Source organism: Mustela nigripes, chromosome 12 (genome assembly GCF_022355385.1).
Source record: "Mustela nigripes isolate SB6536 chromosome 12, MUSNIG.SB6536, whole genome shotgun sequence".
Taxonomy (NCBI): Eukaryota; Metazoa; Chordata; class Mammalia; order Carnivora; family Mustelidae; genus Mustela; species Mustela nigripes.
In genome coordinates this window covers 73,533,238-73,549,760 of record NC_081568.1, presented here as the reverse complement: position 1 = coordinate 73,549,760, position 16,523 = coordinate 73,533,238, and the positions used below count along the sequence as shown (strand labels likewise).

Genomic DNA, 16,523 nt, shown 5'->3' with positions numbered 1-16,523 from the left:
TCAAAAAACTTGTTAGTGAACTGATCACTTAAAAACTGGTTCCCATTCACTACCATCTCCTTCACCATAATGACTTAAAAACTACCAGTGAAAGTGCAAAGTTTGCAAAATACAGTAAGATTTCACAAAGTTTATTCAAATAGTGCCCAACAATGTAGGATCTGGGGTTTAATTTTGCCCTACCAGCCCCCCAAGCAAGTAAATTAATTTGTTAACTGTTTCGTGGATGCTGACAAAGGCCACAAGACTCCTAAGCCAGAGACAAAGGACTTTCTCACTCATGGCACAGCAAGCAGCATAAGCCTCATATTTGCAGTTCCCTTTGCCTCCAAGAGACCCACAGGCATGGGAGTGATGAAATACAGCCAAGATGGACGGTACTCCTACAGTGACTGCACTGATGAGGAAAATGAACTTGGGGAATTCAACCCTTTTACAGTTACATTAAGCAGGCCTCTCTTTGTGGAAAGAGAGTACCTTCAATCTCAAAGGATTAACCTTGATCCTCAGTAAAATCAAGGTTTATTTTTTATGGATATATTTGTAAAAAAATAAAAATGCTCTTTATGTTAGTAGCACAAATGACAAACACAAAGGATGCCCTATCATGCTATTAAATTATTGTGAGAAAAATTACATCTATTAGGGGCGCCTGGGTGGTTCAGAGAGTTCGGCTCAGGTCATGATCTCAGGGTCCTGAGATCAATCCCGTGTCAGCATCCGCACAGTGCGTGAAGCCTGCCTGCTTAGGACTGACTCTCTCCCTCTGTCCACTGCCCCCCTACTGCCTCCACCTCCAGCTCATGCACTCTCTCTTAAAAAAAAAAATTTAAAAATAAGCCTATCCATCAAACTTGATTCATTCTTTGTTCATTTTAAGAATACATGTTTACAATTATAACCTAATATTTTTCTAAAATTTTAATTTTAGAAGATAAAGTCCCAATCAGACCTGTAATTTATAATTTAGTTTAAAATACGGATCAAATGGTTTCCTTTTTTAAAAGATTTTATTTATTTATTGAGAGAGGAGAGTGAGCATATGAGAGAGAGACAGAACCAGTAGGAGGAGAGGCAGGGGGAGAGGGAGAAGCAGGCTCCACTGAACAGAGAGCCCGACAAGGGACTTGATCCCAGAATCCTGTGATTATGACCTTAGCCAAAGGCATCTGCTTACCCAAGTCACTCAGATGCCCCTAAATGGTTTCTTTTCTTTTTTTTTTTTTTAAGATTTTATTTATTTATTTGAGAGAGAGCATGCAAGAGAAAGAGAGCACAAGCAGGGAGAGAGGCAGAGAGAGAAGGAGAAGCAGACTCCCCACCGAGCCCCACATCCGGCTCAATCCCAGGACCCTGGGATCATGACCTGAGCCGAAGGCAGACACTTAACTGACTGAGCCACCCAGGTGCCCCATAAATGGTTTCATTTTAAAAAGGCTTTTTAAGAACCAATTATTCAGGAAAATCTACATGTGGCATGAGCTGCTCTTGATGAATTAAATTACCCTTATGAACCTCTCCTCCACTGTGGTATGCTGGAACAGGGAACATGGTCTGCATTGTTACCAACTAAACAGACAAAACCACATCAATGATCTTGAAAAGTTACTTACAAAGACAGACTTTTGGACATCCAGCTTTCTTAAAAGAATGTAGCTATTTCAAGGAATCCAACAGCTTCCTTTCTAGAAAATCAGTTCCTTCAATGATGATGACGATAATGATGGTAATAGTAATAAACTACTAACATTTACTGAACAGCACATCAAGCACAGTTAAGGACCTTACACTGAGAGACCAAAAATGATTAAAATCTCAAGACAGACACATCAGGTAAATTACATTATTCTTATTTTACAGATGAGAGAACAGGCAAAGGGAAATTAAATGTGACTTGCTTATTTCAATAGATAAGAAACAGAGCCAGGAACTGAACCCTGGCAGTCCAGCTCCACCCACACTCTGAAACACTGTACATACTTCCTCCCAAAAAGAAAGCCTCCCATCAAGGAATAGTCTTCCCTTAAAGATCTCTTCCATTATTCTCCATATCTCTGACTTCTCCAAAATATTCCAATCATTATATTATCACAAGATCATACAGCTTCAGAGACCAGGGATAATCCTGTTCAATATGCTCATTTTTAAACTGATTTTTTCTGCCACTTAACATATCTTATTAACTTCATCTATTTTTAACCCGCTCTTCTCTCAATTGAGCTAAGTCAAGTCAATAGGTATGAAAGACTAAGGGTTTACTACTACTGTAAAAAAAAATTACATTTATTATGGCAGCCTTACTCAGCTTCAAAGCTTTTTAAATTTTCATTAGGACATTTCTGCCACACTAAACACTAGAACACAGCATGTGTGTGTGTGTATGTCTGTGTGTGTGTGTGTGTGTGTGTGTGTGTGTACATGTATGTATACACCATTACACACGATTTTAACCAGCCTCTCTATTTCATGCATCCACTTCCTTAATAATTAACATTTAGATTTCTAAATAAAATTGCTATATTGGGATTAAAACTGTTTTATTATACCCATATGACAGACAGATCAATTTTCTCCTGTAAACTTTGCTGTAAAATGTATCAGATTCAAAACCACACCTTGATCCACATTGAAATGAAAGCATCAGAGTGCTTGGGATACAGCAATAGATTCATTTCACTGTCTTCACTTTAGTCCTTGTATGGAAGAATTTCTCATCACATACACAAAAAAAGAGAGTAAGATACTATACTTTTTCCCGTTCACATATATTAGTGTATGTTCTGTGAATTCAGAGAAAACATGCAATACCTTTGAAAACGGGTTTTCTAGTGACTGAAGGTTTCATTTTGAATCTCTTATTAAAAAGTTGGTTCAATTTTTCATGCCCCTTTTGCCTTTCGCTATATAAAATGAATACCCATTCTCAGTTCAGTCAGCTGTGTACATAACCATTCATATGATTCTTTCCATAGTATCTATGAACTTATCCTAGTAATAAAGAAAAGTCCCAAAAGCTATATTAAGTAACTTCAGTCTTTAGAGATTACATATCGCTGGGCAGTTAAATGTGGTCCACCTCCTCTGTGCTCCCTTTCTACAATGCTTTCAGAGTCTGCTGAGGCACACATATACCATGTTAAACTTCATCTTGGACTCAACAGTCATACAACACACATTTATTGGATGCATCCAAAAAAGGGTAAACCACTAAGCCAGAAGCTGAAAGGTTAAAAAAAAAAAGTCAATCAGGTCCAGATTCAAACTTAAAAGAATTACAAATTGATAATTAAAACATGCCATTCGCATTTGCAATACACAGTGGAGAATGGCAGAGGCCTTAAGGGTGTCTGTGTGCTAAAAGAAATTCAGGGGATGGCTCTTTGGGGAAGGGAGGAGGGGGAAAGACAAGATGGATGAAGTAGCTTTATCACAGGCATAAAAGCTAAGGTTGATAAAGACACAAAATCTGAGTTTTTAATCACCAGAATGAGAAAATACTAAATTCAGTTTGCTAAAACATAGGCAGTAGAATTAAAGAACTGTCTAGAAACATACAATAAGGCTAATCTATACAAGGATAATAATATATGCATTGTAACACATAAAAACACCAGATTTGAGTCTAATCACATTTTGGATCTAACATTTACACCTAAACTTCTATTTTTTCTATTTTATATAATAAATATCAGTTCTGAAAATTAAATGAGATAAACACTTAACTTAGTGTCTGGCATGGTGTGGTTACTATTTTGTAATAATCATGAACATCTTGATATTAGGTCAAGGATTTTAAAAATATAGCTGAGCTACTTTATTTCAACAAATACACAAAGTCATCTATTTAAATGGTATTCTATTCTATTAACCTTGAAGGAAGAACAAGCTGCAAATTATACTATCACACAGTGCTTTCTTATCACTTAAAATTTTTCTTCACGTTATCATCCTTCTGGCCTCAAGACTGTAGGTCTGAAGAGTGCTCCAATATTACTCCAGGATTGTCACTCAAGGAAGACACCCAGGGAATTTCTATTTCTATCTTGAAAACCAGAGAATCCCCCAAAATCTAAAATCCCATTAGGAAATATACAAGACATCCCGTGTAAGGTGAACCAGTTAATTCTCATCAATATTACAGTTTGAGTGAATATAATTAAATCTAGTGATCAAACACTTTCAAACTGAGATTTAGGGGATCATAAATAGAAAAGAAGAGGAATTATCCCAAAGCAACTGGAAAATAGGGAGTAAAAGGGGAAAGGTGAAACAATTACACTCTTGTGAATAAGACTGCTGAGGAAAAAAAATAACTGGGCTGTAAAAGGCTAGAGACAGACAAAGTAGAAGGCTTAGCCAGTGTACAAAAAAATAGAGCTTGGCCTAGCTCACAGTTCCTCCCCTGCAACCACAGGCACTGCACTAAGGTAAAGACAAGCTTTAAGGATGAGCACAAACTTTGGGAACAATTATCACAAGCTCAAAATAGGAATTTGACAATTTATAATTCGCAATACAGTTGTAATATAGGGCAAGAATAAGGAAAAGCAAGGATCATTAAGCCAAATGAGGCAAGAAGACACTTAGCCAGTTTGGGAAACAAAAGGGAAAGGCGCCACCACAGAATGGATGCAGAACAGGGAAGAATGAACATGAGGCTACAGTCAGGCTGCTAGAAGAAACGCTATGTGCAGTGCAGAATTCTAAGCAGAAAGAAACGTTCCAAGAGGAATTTCAAAAAGTGGAAGAGACTTAACTCAGGGGGTGGAGAAGGTAGAGGGAAAACACAGTAGAAATCCAACTATGATGGGAAGACACACCAGCTGAGGGGTATGAAGACCATGACAGCGATGGCAGGAGAGACAAAAAGTGAAGAGCTGTGACGGGCATTACAAATAATCAACAGGACTTAGTGACCACCTACATGAGAAACAAGGGCAACCAAGAAAGGTCAAAGTTTAAAAGCTAAAAAGTAAAGACATCACTTACCTAAAAAGGGCAATTCTAGTTATAGCCAAGACAAGGCAAGAAAGGGCTAGTGAAGGGCTGGCTTTAAGGGAGTAAAAGCACTGACACACTGCCAAGGAGATGTGAAATTAAAGCTCAAGAGAGACAGAACATGTAGATTTGGAGGATCATATGAATAGAAGTGAGGTGAATCTTGACAGTAGATTTTTCATTTATTCACAATTTACTGGGTCTTTTCAGACCAGGAACTCGGGCTGAAAAAACACATCTGTAATCTCAAAGATCTTAAAGAATAATGGGAAAAGAGAAGGAGCTACAAAGAACATCATATGCTAGTTAGCATACCACTTAATTTAGATTTGTTTCCATATGATAACCAACAAAGAAGGGGCATTAAAATAGTGAGGGAAAAAAGGGGTGCCTGGGTGGCTCAGTCGGTTAAGTGTCCAACTCTTGATTTCGGCTCAGGTCATGATCTCAGAGTTATGAGATCGAACCCCATGTTGGGCTCCATGCTGGAACCTGCTTCAGATTCTCTCTCCCTTTGCGCCCCACCCCCCACTAGCTCATGCGTGCTCTCTCTCAAAATAAAAAATAAAATAATTAATTTAAATAGAGTAAAATATATATACAGCAAGCACGGAAGGCCAGTAATTGAGCAGGCAGAAATGTGGGCTACTTCTTATGTCAGAACCTGGAGGTACTTAAGAATATAGCTATGAACCTATTATCTGCTATCCCCTTGGCCTTTTATAGTCTACCTCTGGTTTATGAAGACATGACTGTATAACCCTCTCAATTAAAGTACTTTGTCTTTTCTTAGGGAAATGACCTCAGAGCTATAGAGAAAACCAGGATAACAATAAGACCAAGAAATTCTTGTGTGTTAAATTCCCTGAAATTCTTCCAAGAGACTGCAAACTATCAATTAGACAATAATGCAGAGTACCTAATAAATACAAAGAAAAGCAGCAGAATTAAAACAGTGTAAAACTAAGAAACATCAAGCATTACAAAATACACACACACATATTAATTCTATTTCAGCTCAAGTGTCCATTCTTCAGGGAAGCCTTCCCAGACACTGCTGTGTAGATAAAATCCCCCCTATTATATACTTTTAATACATGCATCACATACCTCTGTTTTGTAGCACTTAACACACCTGTATTTTTACATCTAACTGTCCAATTCTGAAAGAGTACAAATTCTGCAAGATTATAAATGAGAGGAACCATACCTATTTTCACTTACCACCGTAAGCCTGGGATATATATGCTCAAGAAATATTTATTTTAATGAACGAAAGAGAAGGTGCTAAAAAGCTTCTGGAAAGACCTTAGCTGAAGGGTTGGGGTATTTCTCACTTTCTGCTTCATACAACTCTGTACTCCTTTTTTTAAGATTTTATTTATTTGACAGACAGAGATCACAAATAGGCAGAGAGGCAGGCAGAGAGAGAGGGAGGAAGGAGGCTCCCTGCTGAGCAGAGAGCCTGATGCGAGGCTCGATCCCAGGACCCTGTGATCATGACCTGAGCTGAAGGCAGAGGCTTTAACCCACTGAGCCACCCAGGCGCCCCAATTCTGTACTTCTTAAAGTAAATGTACTTCTTGTACAGTCAGGGGGAAAAAACAAATTTCAAACCAAAGTCCAGCTGTACTTCAGCCATATTAAATTCTTACTAAAGAGGGGATTTACAGGGGCACCTGAGTGGCTCAGTGGGTTAAAGCCTCTGCCTTCAGCTCGGGTCATGATCCGAGGGTCCTAGGATGGAGTCCCACATGGGGTTCTCTGCTCAGCAGGGAGCCTGCTTCCTCCTCTCTCTGCCTGCTTCTCTGCCTACTTGTGATCTCTCTCTGTCAAATAAATAAATAAACTCTTAAAAAAAAAAAAGAGGGATTTACATTTACATTTCAAGAGACATTCGTATTTCAAAAGAATTCTCTCCACCGTATCTAGAATTATACAAATTTGGAGGCTGAAATTTAAGAAAAATCAATGAGAAACTAGGGCAAACAACTTGTGCTCCCAATTCATCTTTCAAAAGCACTTATCTTCCTATACCGGAATGTCTTTTGTACCTCAGAGATTTTACAAATGCCATTCTCTGCCTGAACTGCTTTCCTCAAGCCTCAGTCACTAATTTCCAAGCTCTCTCTTCATTCAGGCTTCAGCTTCAGCTGTCATCCCATAGACCTTCCCCTGACATCAACCCCATAATCCTATATAAAGTCAGTTTCCCCCAATCCCAATACTGTGTTCATTTCCTTCACTCTACAAACCAATATGTAATTATTTGTTGACTTACCTGATTTTCTTCCTCCCCCACTAGAATATAATCTTTAAGAAACAATACTAAGCATATTCAGAGAACTTGCTAAATGTATTCAAGTAATTCATTCAAAAGTGTATCTTGGGGCGCCTGGGTGGCTCAGTGCGATAAAGCCTCTGCCTTCCGCTCAGGTCATGGTCTCAGGGTCCTGGGATTGAGCCCCGACGTGGGCTTTCTGCTCAGCAGGGAGCTTGCTTCCTCCTCTCTCTCCACCTGCCTCTCTGCCTACTTGTGATTTCTCTCCCTCTGTGAAATAAATAAATAAAATCTTAAAAAAAAAAAAAAATAAAGTATCTTTTGAGGTAGCATTCTAGGAGCTGGGAATACACATGTGAATAAAGGGGACCAAAACCTCTGTCCTCATGTAGTGTTACACTCTAGTGGATGGAGACACACAAAAGACAATAAACAAGTGATTATTATAGTTTGTTAGGTGAAAAGTGCCATGGAGAAAAATAAAGCAGAAGAAGGTAAATGGGAAATGGTGTATGGGAGAGGTGTGATTTTAAATGGGATGGCTGAGCTGGGCCTCACTGTAGTGGGCACCAACAGAGTCAAAACTTGAAGGAAATAGGAATAAGCCAGGCAAGTATTTGTGGAAAATCACTTCAGGCAAAGGCAGCAGGCAATGTAAAAGTTCCAAGGCAGAAGCATGTCTGGCAGGCTTAGGGAACTGCAAGACCAGTGCAGCCTGAGAATAAAGTGAACAAGGAGTGGGGGGCGCCTGGGTGGCTCAGTGGGTTAAAGCCTCTGCCTTCGGCTCAGGTCATGATCCCAGGGTCCTGGGATCGACGGGCTCTCTGCTCCGCAGGGAGCCTGCTTCCTCCTCTCTCTCTGCCTGCCTCTCTGCCTACTTGTGATCTCTGTCTGTCAAATAAAAAAATAAAATCTTAAAAAAAAAAAAGTGAACAAGGAGTGGGAAATAAGAAATGGGGTTAAATAGGTAAGAGACTTGCATTTAAGGGCACTGGTTGTAAGTCAAATGCGAACACATTTGCGAGCACTCTGATGGAGACATGACAGTTTCTGACCAACATTATTAAAGAGTTACTCTGGCTGATGTGTTGAGAATAAATAGCAGGGGTAAAAGCTGGAGACCAGCTTGGAGTTGCAGTCAGCTATGTGAGAGATGATAATGGCTTAGACCGGAGTGATGGCAGTTGGGTGGTGAGAAGTAGGTAACTTCACATACATTTTAGGGAACAGTAAGTTTCCTGATGGAAGAGATACTGGGAATGTGAGAACAGAAGAGTCAACAATGATTTCAAGGTGTCAGTACTGACTACTGGAAGAACAGGATTTGCAATCAACTGATCTGGGGGAAGGCTGATAGCAGAGCTAAAGGAAGATCAGGAGTTACATTTTACATACATTAAATTTATGAATGAAATGTTATTAAACTTTACCAGGCTTCCATTTCCAATGAAATCATACTAACATCAAACACCCAAAGATCCTGTTCTTACCTCAAGCTACTTGAGTGGGACCTCTTAACCAACTCCCATAAAGATATATACAAACCACCTTCCACACTCATCCCCAGACACACATGCACACACAGGGCTCATGCCCAGACTTGATAAAACAATTCATAGAAACAGCTCCCTCACTTTCTGCTCCAACACCTAACTGCTTCAATCCAAAATAAAAGGCAAGCAACCAATCCAAAAATTTCACCCAACACTGTTAGCCAAAACAGAAACCTGCTGAGCACATCAACCCACACAAATAAATGCCCATATGGGTCACAACCTGCCATAATCTCAGCCAAACCTGTAGAAAAGAATTACAAATGGGGATTCTAAAGAAAGAAATTTCTCATAACCATTCCACAAAATTCAGATTCATGAGGTCTGAGATTAGGGGCCTACCTCCCACTATTTTAACAAGAGTCCCAGATTTGCAGGAGGTTTGAAAACCAAGGCCCTCAGGATCATCTGTGACAGAAGAAAGTCACTTTGTTCCAAAGGTAACTTTTTTGTGGCTGGTAGAGGTAAAGTTTAAAAAATATCCTTCCCTATGGTTCTAATACCAATAGCAGTCACCAAGTATCAGCACCACTTGCATCAAACCAAGCCCAGATCCAGTCACACAATTACTAAAACATGTAAGCCACATCCATGGCAGCAGGCAGAGAAGAGAAACCAAGAGCAAGCTTGCCTACAAGCTTTCCTAGATTCAGAAATCCCATTCTTTATGGGAACATCTCTAAGAAAGTGGGGCTACAATCACATGGGCACTGAAATAACTTTTGGCAGAGAAACACTTCGATCTCCATTTTTCCCAACCATGGTTCTCAATTTCCAAAATATCAAAGTTCTCATAGTGGATTTCAAGGCCATTCAGGAGCTGAACTCATATTCTCTGACACTTCTCACAGAATAATCTTACATAGTCTCTCTTTGTGCCCACACAAGTCTCTATTTCTTTTTATCTCCCAGTTTTTAATCACTCTTTAAACTTCACCTGCTCCTCTAAGTCCTCTAATTAAGCAGAGCCTGATCTAGATGTATACTCAGCCCCACAGAGCCTGCAAGATTTCCTATATTACTACCAGATGTGTTGGAGTCTACTTGTACAGGCTTGTAGACCCAGGAATAGACACAGAGCTGGTCAATCATTATAGTGCTTTCCTTTAAATTATAAAATCGTCAAAGGCAGACACCAAATCATTATACTCTAAAATGTGTCTCAGGAGCACAAAGCACTAACCTGTGTACACAATGCTTTAGGAAGATGTTCTCCAGATACCTCATGTGCACCCCAGAGTTCAAGTCACATAGAAGAAAAGGGAGCAAATATGGCTCTGGGTACCTTTTCGGCTCCTGTCATCTTTCATTTAATTTACACTTCCACCTCCAAAGAGTGGAAATGGTCAGTGAGTTAAGCAGGCACTCACTTAAGTGGGCACAGAGATGTAAATAAAGGGAAAGAAAAACAGAAGGCTAGCTTTGAAGTATCTCTGCAGTACCCCTTTCCTAGGAACATACAAACCAGAATAACGAGATCTGAAGTTATACAGCCTACCAGATAGGATGCAAGACAGATCCTAACACATCATGAAAACAGAACTGAACAAAACAAAACTTGCCTTGAAAGCACCAGCTGTATTGAGATCACAGTTAAATTTGAAAAGTGTAAGACACTTCTCAGAACTCCAGGTGCTATGTTCAGAGAAAGGAGGGATGGTGACACCACTTTCTTTCTGTTATTTTAAGCAATAACAAAACATACACAGAAGTCAAAAGGAAAAATCTAGTTAGACTCTCACAACACATCAGACCATTGCCAAATTTTCAGAGTATACTAACTAGTCTGTAAATTATATATACCTTTTAGACAGAGACTGGTACACCACAGAACTCAAGAGCAAAACCTGTTTACAAAATGTATTTTAACACCAGCTTCCAAAGTCAATTGTAATTATGGTACTATCCATTCAGAATGGTCTAATAAGGAATTCTTTCTTCTAAAATATTATCACAACCAAGTTTGGGAATACTACAATAAAAGCAGAAAGAAAACTCACTGAAACCACCTCTCTACTATGACAGGGCCAAAATTTTCTCCACTTAGCTGCCCAAAGCAAAACAAAAGCAAAAAAAAACAAAAACAAAAACAAAAAAAACCACCAAAACTAAAAAGCTAGGAACTAGATGACTATTTCTGAAAAACCTACTATGTAATTATCCCATCTTGTCAAACTTTTAAAAAAATAAAATTTAGAATATGAAAGTGACATATGAAAATGGGAGATGTTGTCCTAACAACAATGTAAATTTTAACAATTCTTCCAAAAGAACTGTATTATCTTCAACTTCCAACTAGTAAACAAACCTCTCAGATTCACAGTTCTAGACAAAGGCAATAAACTGGATAATATAGCACTAAAAATTCCAGTTCTATTATTCTGTTAGCTTTGGAAGTACACAAACAAGGTGTGAGAAACATGGACAGCCTTCCTGGGGTTGTGCATCACCTTTTTTGGTGGGAAAGCACCCTATCTCTGTGCAGCCTTCTTGGGTCCTATTCTTCCAGATAACTCTCTTGTCCAGAATATTCAGACTGGTAGAGACAAAAATCATCTCTCAGACTGCGACTGTCCTTTATAAGAAGAAAATTTCTTCAACATCTTTGACCTTATGAGTAGACAGGCAAACCTACTGGATGGAAGGCAGTGGTAACATCTAAAGAAATAAACTATTTTGGCTTCTTCTTTGTGGTTAGTATGAAACACACACACATACACACACACAAGACGGGAACACTGACAGTCCCGAAGAAAACACTGAAGAATGATAAACCAAAGGAATAAAAGTGGCTATATCTTAAAATATACTCAAGGAGGCTGTTAAATTCACCCAAGTGCGTGCGTGGCTCAGTGCCTAAACCAACATATACATCTGGTAATAATAAACACTGATAAGTCATAAACAAAAAGGGCTTTCTTAATTCAAAAACTCTAGAAGCTACAGGTAATATTAAAATTTACATAAAATACTATCAAACAGTATGTGTGAAACTGATTTTTTAAAGATAGTATTAGTATTTCAATTTAAATTACTAAGATGAAAAACTGATATTTTACTGCCTAGTCTTCAAAACACTAAGCAGCCAGTATCTTTGATTTGACCAAGTTACAAATCTGTTTTCAGTAAACAGAGAAAACATACTGCCTCTGTTTAATGCAAAGGACAAAAAAGATCATCACTGCAAATCATAATGTTTGGGTTCATGATGAAAACAGGAAACAGACAGGCTGCCCAGGTATAATTATGGTTATAGTGTAATGTGCCTTCAGGTTCAGCCAAGAATTAAAACCCAGTGAAGAGTAAGCAGAATTTACTTGCCTCTACCTTGCTACAGAAGGAAACTTTTAATAATACTTCCAGCAACATGTTACATAATCAACAGTAAACAACAATCTGATTCAAACCTCATTAGTAACAACATTCTGCCACTGTCTCCCACTGAAATTAATAGCTGACTTTGCCAGAGGGGAAAGAAATGCAACACATATCAATCTACCCATTTCTGTGGCGCCTACCTATGTGAACCAGAGAAGTAGATAATACCACCAAATCTGCACAGAATCTACAAAAATATTTTATTCTTCTCTTTTCCCGCAGTTCACCACTGTCTTTCCTCCTTACCAGACTGTATCACATGGATGCATATAAAATCTAAGAGGAAGTGAGCTGAGGAGGTTCACCTAACTTTTCCTGCCTATTTGAGCTCTTTCAGATCTCAAAAATGTAAGAATAAATGAGTAAATCTTTGTAACAAAGAGACACAGAAACATTTATGCAATAAAAACAGCTATGTGAAAAAGAAAGGCACACTGACTGAGGGATCTGCAATATAGAGGGAAAGGAGGATGTAATCATGCAAACAATCAAAAGAAAAATTAAATTTAAAAATCTATAACATATTATGTATCACCTTTGTGAAGGTAACTTTCGTTCAATTGTCTCAGTTGTTCTGTATTCTTGTAACCTCAGGGTTCACAGCAGAGGGAAAGAAATAGCCACCAAAGGAGTAAAAGGGGAAAAAAAAAAAAAGGAATTTGTACAAATGTGTAAATAATCCATTACTTACTAAATTTGGAACACACTAATTTCCTAACAGTATTCTGATACTGAAACTGTCACATTATTTCTAAGTACTGTTTTCCTTACAACACCCACTATAGCATTGACATCTAGCAGAAATTTTACCCTACGTGCAATGTCACTAAATCTACTGGGGCTAGGGTTTTTGAGCCTTTCAGATTTCAAATTAAATCCGAAAACTCACTCTGGGCAATTTGGGTACTCTATGGAAATTCAAATACTCTAGTTTTTGATAACTTAAATCTAATTTTTTTTTTTTTTAACAGCAACTCAAGAACACTTTCCTCTCAATTTCTGTGCAGCCAAGCCACAACCTCCACCTATCCAGCCTTTGTTGCTAGATAAGAACACTTTTGGAAGTGCTAGGCAACACGCATGATGTGACAAACCCAACCAGACTTCAAAACTTTTTCCACAGAAAGATAAGGTAAACAAGATATACTTAGCACCACACCCACTGAAACGCACAAGCAGCCAGGAATGTTTCCCCCAACCCCCCTTCTAGACCTCCAGCTGGTCAGGAAACAATGTCTCTGCAATCAAGATAGTGATCTGGCCCAGGGTGTTCAGGCATTCCTCACCTCCAGGATGGCCTACAGCTCCATTCTCCAATGCCATCAAAAAACCAGAATTGGAACATTTTGTTAGAAATCGGGCACACGTCCAAATACCCAGGCTATCCTCGCCCCAGTTCTTTTTGCAACCAAAATCTGTTTGGGGCTACTGAGCATGCTCCGACTTAAGAGGGGCGCCACATGGGAGTTTTCAAAAGCTTAGCCTCCAAACTCCACGTAATAACAGCAGCTGAAAGGGGAAGAGAGGGGAAAAGGAGGGGGAGGGGGAGAGGCCAGAGTATGGATTTGACTACTGATAACTAAAGTGAAAGACCGGGCAGAGACCGAGTATGATGAAGGCAAACAGGTAACCCGGCTGGGCATTCTCCTTGCACTAATGAGAAAGTTTACAAGAAAAGACAAGAACTCTTTGCAGTGCTGAAAACGGGCACGGCGAGTGGCAGAAACCAGGTCTAGCTACCAGCTGAGTGCAGTAGCAGGTCACAAGTGCCCAGAGTGTAATTCCCACCGATAAGCGTGGATCCTTATCTCTGAAACACAAAGCGACGGCGGCACAGATTCATCAAGCCACTGGACAGCTTTGCAGGGTAGCAGATCAGACGGCTCAACCGAGCTCGGCGATCCTACCAGGGGTGTGACTGAGGGTGGTGCTTAGAAGAGGTACAACAAACCGCTCCTCCGGACCCAAGCGCGGCCTGGGAGACCCCCCCGGGGGCGTCCGGAGCGCCTCGCTCCACAGTCCCGGCGGCAAAGGCGACGCGGGGACCAAGGCCAGCCTACCAGCCCAGGGACCCCCCACCCCGGCCGCAAGAAGGCCTCCGCAGCTGGACGGGCCGCCCCATCCTCGGCCGCTCGAACCTCTGCAGGCCGGGACTCGGCCTACCTCCCGCCCCGCAGGCCCGGGCGGCTTCCGTTCCGCCCGCGGCCCAACACCCCCGCCTCGGCCTGACTCCAGCCCTGAGGGCGAGCCGCGTTCCGGAAGAAGCGGCAGTCCCCGGCCCCGCTCGCCCGCCCGCCCCGGGGCCCCGCACTCACTCACCCGCCGGCTGGACGCACTCCCCCGACGCCGTCGCCGCGCTTCCCCTCAGTGCAACTTTATTAGCAGCTCGGCCGCGGGACACGCGCACGGCGCCCGCTCGCCCAGGACCCGGATGAGGGAGGGAAGGAGCCGGGGAGGACGCCGCTGGGGTCCGCGCATGCGCGCGAGAGCCCGAGTGACCGCTGCGAGGCCAGAGAGAAGGAAGCCTCTGCTCTTGGCTCCGTGAGGCCAAGCTTGGCTTCAGATCCGCCCGAGGCTCTTGTGGCTATGGCCAGGCCCAGGCGTGGGAGTCGGTGAGTTCCCACCGCCACAATGGCCGCTAGTAGTCTCCACTAACCAAAGCAACCCACACTGTAAGAAAATACACTATTGCCCTGGATAGGGACAATTGCAGATTTTCTCAGTCATATAAAAACTGTAGAAAAATCTTAAGACACAAGTTTGCTACTTTTATTGATTTTTTTAAGTAACTATATAAATCTAAGTGAAGAGAATCCTCTTTCTATAAAAACTAGCTTCAAAATAAACTTCTGAGCAGCAGCCCTAGAACCCCTCCCATAGAGAAATCCTGGAGCCTCTGCTGTCCCCCAACCCCTCTAGCAGGGACTGAACTTGGGAGTTCCCCAAATTAGGACTGTCCACGTATTGGGAGATCAACCCCAATAGTTCAAGATACACACACTCTTCTGGACAGGTGAGGCCACTGAGGTGCCTAAAGGTCACCTGTAGGCTGGCATCCCTCCACTCCGCCTCCTGGGGCAAGAACCTAAGTCTCTCCCTTAGTAATTGGGCTCTTTTCTTTGCTCTTTTCCTCAAAATTCTGCCAAAGCGTCAGCCTTTCCCAGAATATGATAGTGGCACCACCTAGGGTGTCCAGTTTGAAGAGTACTGGTGAAGGAAAACTTTTAAATAATTTTGTTCTTATTTTAAAAGTTCAACCCGGGTTTTCCAGTACTCCACTGTAGGTTTCCTTTTTCAGGCAATTAATCTAAGTGAAAATCAAAATTGGAGTCATTTCCAAATCTTCTCCCTCATAGCCTAATTCTATCCATCATGAAATCTTATTAATTCTACCTTCAAAATGTATGCCAAATCTGATTTCTCACTGCTTTCTATTATCAACTCCATGGACTGAGCCAGCGCCCTCTTGCACAAATGGGCAGCTGCTATTTTGACCAGGGCTTCCGCAGTTTGTTCTCATGGTGAAAAGACTAAGTAAATGTTGCAAAAGTCTCTGCAAGAGAAGTGGCCATCTTGAATGGGACAGGGTCCTGGTGAGGAAGTGCAGTGGGCCAGGGTTGGGGGACCCAACAGTGCACATTCTGATTAAAGGGGCAGCTGCTGCTCCAGTCCAGCCAACTGCCACCATGGGGAAATGGAATAAGGGCCCGTGTTGGCAGATCTTCTGATTTTTCAAAAACAGCTGGAAATCTGGATGTTAATGCAAAAAAATCTCACTTTTATATGCTTAGCCACTTCTTTCATTCTTTCTCACTTTTTCTCCCTTTCTCAGACATTCAGGAGGCTGATCCTCTACAAGCCAAGCCAGAAAAAGCCATGGTCCCGATTTACCCTACTGACCATTGGTGTGCAGTCTCAGGTCTACGTCTTAAACCTCTTTACTACATCATAAATTTGGTGTAAGTAAAGTCTGTGTACTTTAACTCTTTGTCAGGCTCACCGATTATTTGTTGGTAATTCAGAAGTTTCCAGTCCTTGGAAGGCACATATTTCTGGAGCCTGCATGAGTTTACAGCTCCCAGAAGTGCCCATAACCCTGCCTTGGAGGGTGCCTTTTATTTTTTTTCTTCCAGAACTAATGTTTGCAGAGTGTTTTGTTGAACATTGTAAGACATAACAATTTGGTTTAAATATTTTGTGTACTAGAGCCATTCCACACTTCAAACAGCCAATAAAATCCTCCCCAAAACCATTTGCTGTCTCACAGTCACCGCATATTATGCAAGGAACAATTTGTGATTGCAGGATTCCTA

General features: G+C 41.0%; 1 protein-coding gene across 2 annotated transcripts in view; it reads right to left on the bottom strand.

The window, feature by feature from the left end:
• The window catches only part of SMAD5 (SMAD family member 5), a 53,297-nt gene extending 38,617 nt beyond the window's left edge, over positions 1–14,680 (bottom strand). The window contains exon 1 of one of the 2 annotated variants that reach the window (XM_059417621.1): positions 14,530–14,680. The gene's annotated coding sequence lies outside the window, so the exon portion shown is untranslated. Of the gene's footprint in view, positions 1–12,745; positions 12,814–14,529 lie in introns of those variants that run through there. The other variant, XM_059417622.1, reaches the window with a different exon arrangement.
• Positions 14,681–16,523: the final 1,843 nt, after the last annotated feature.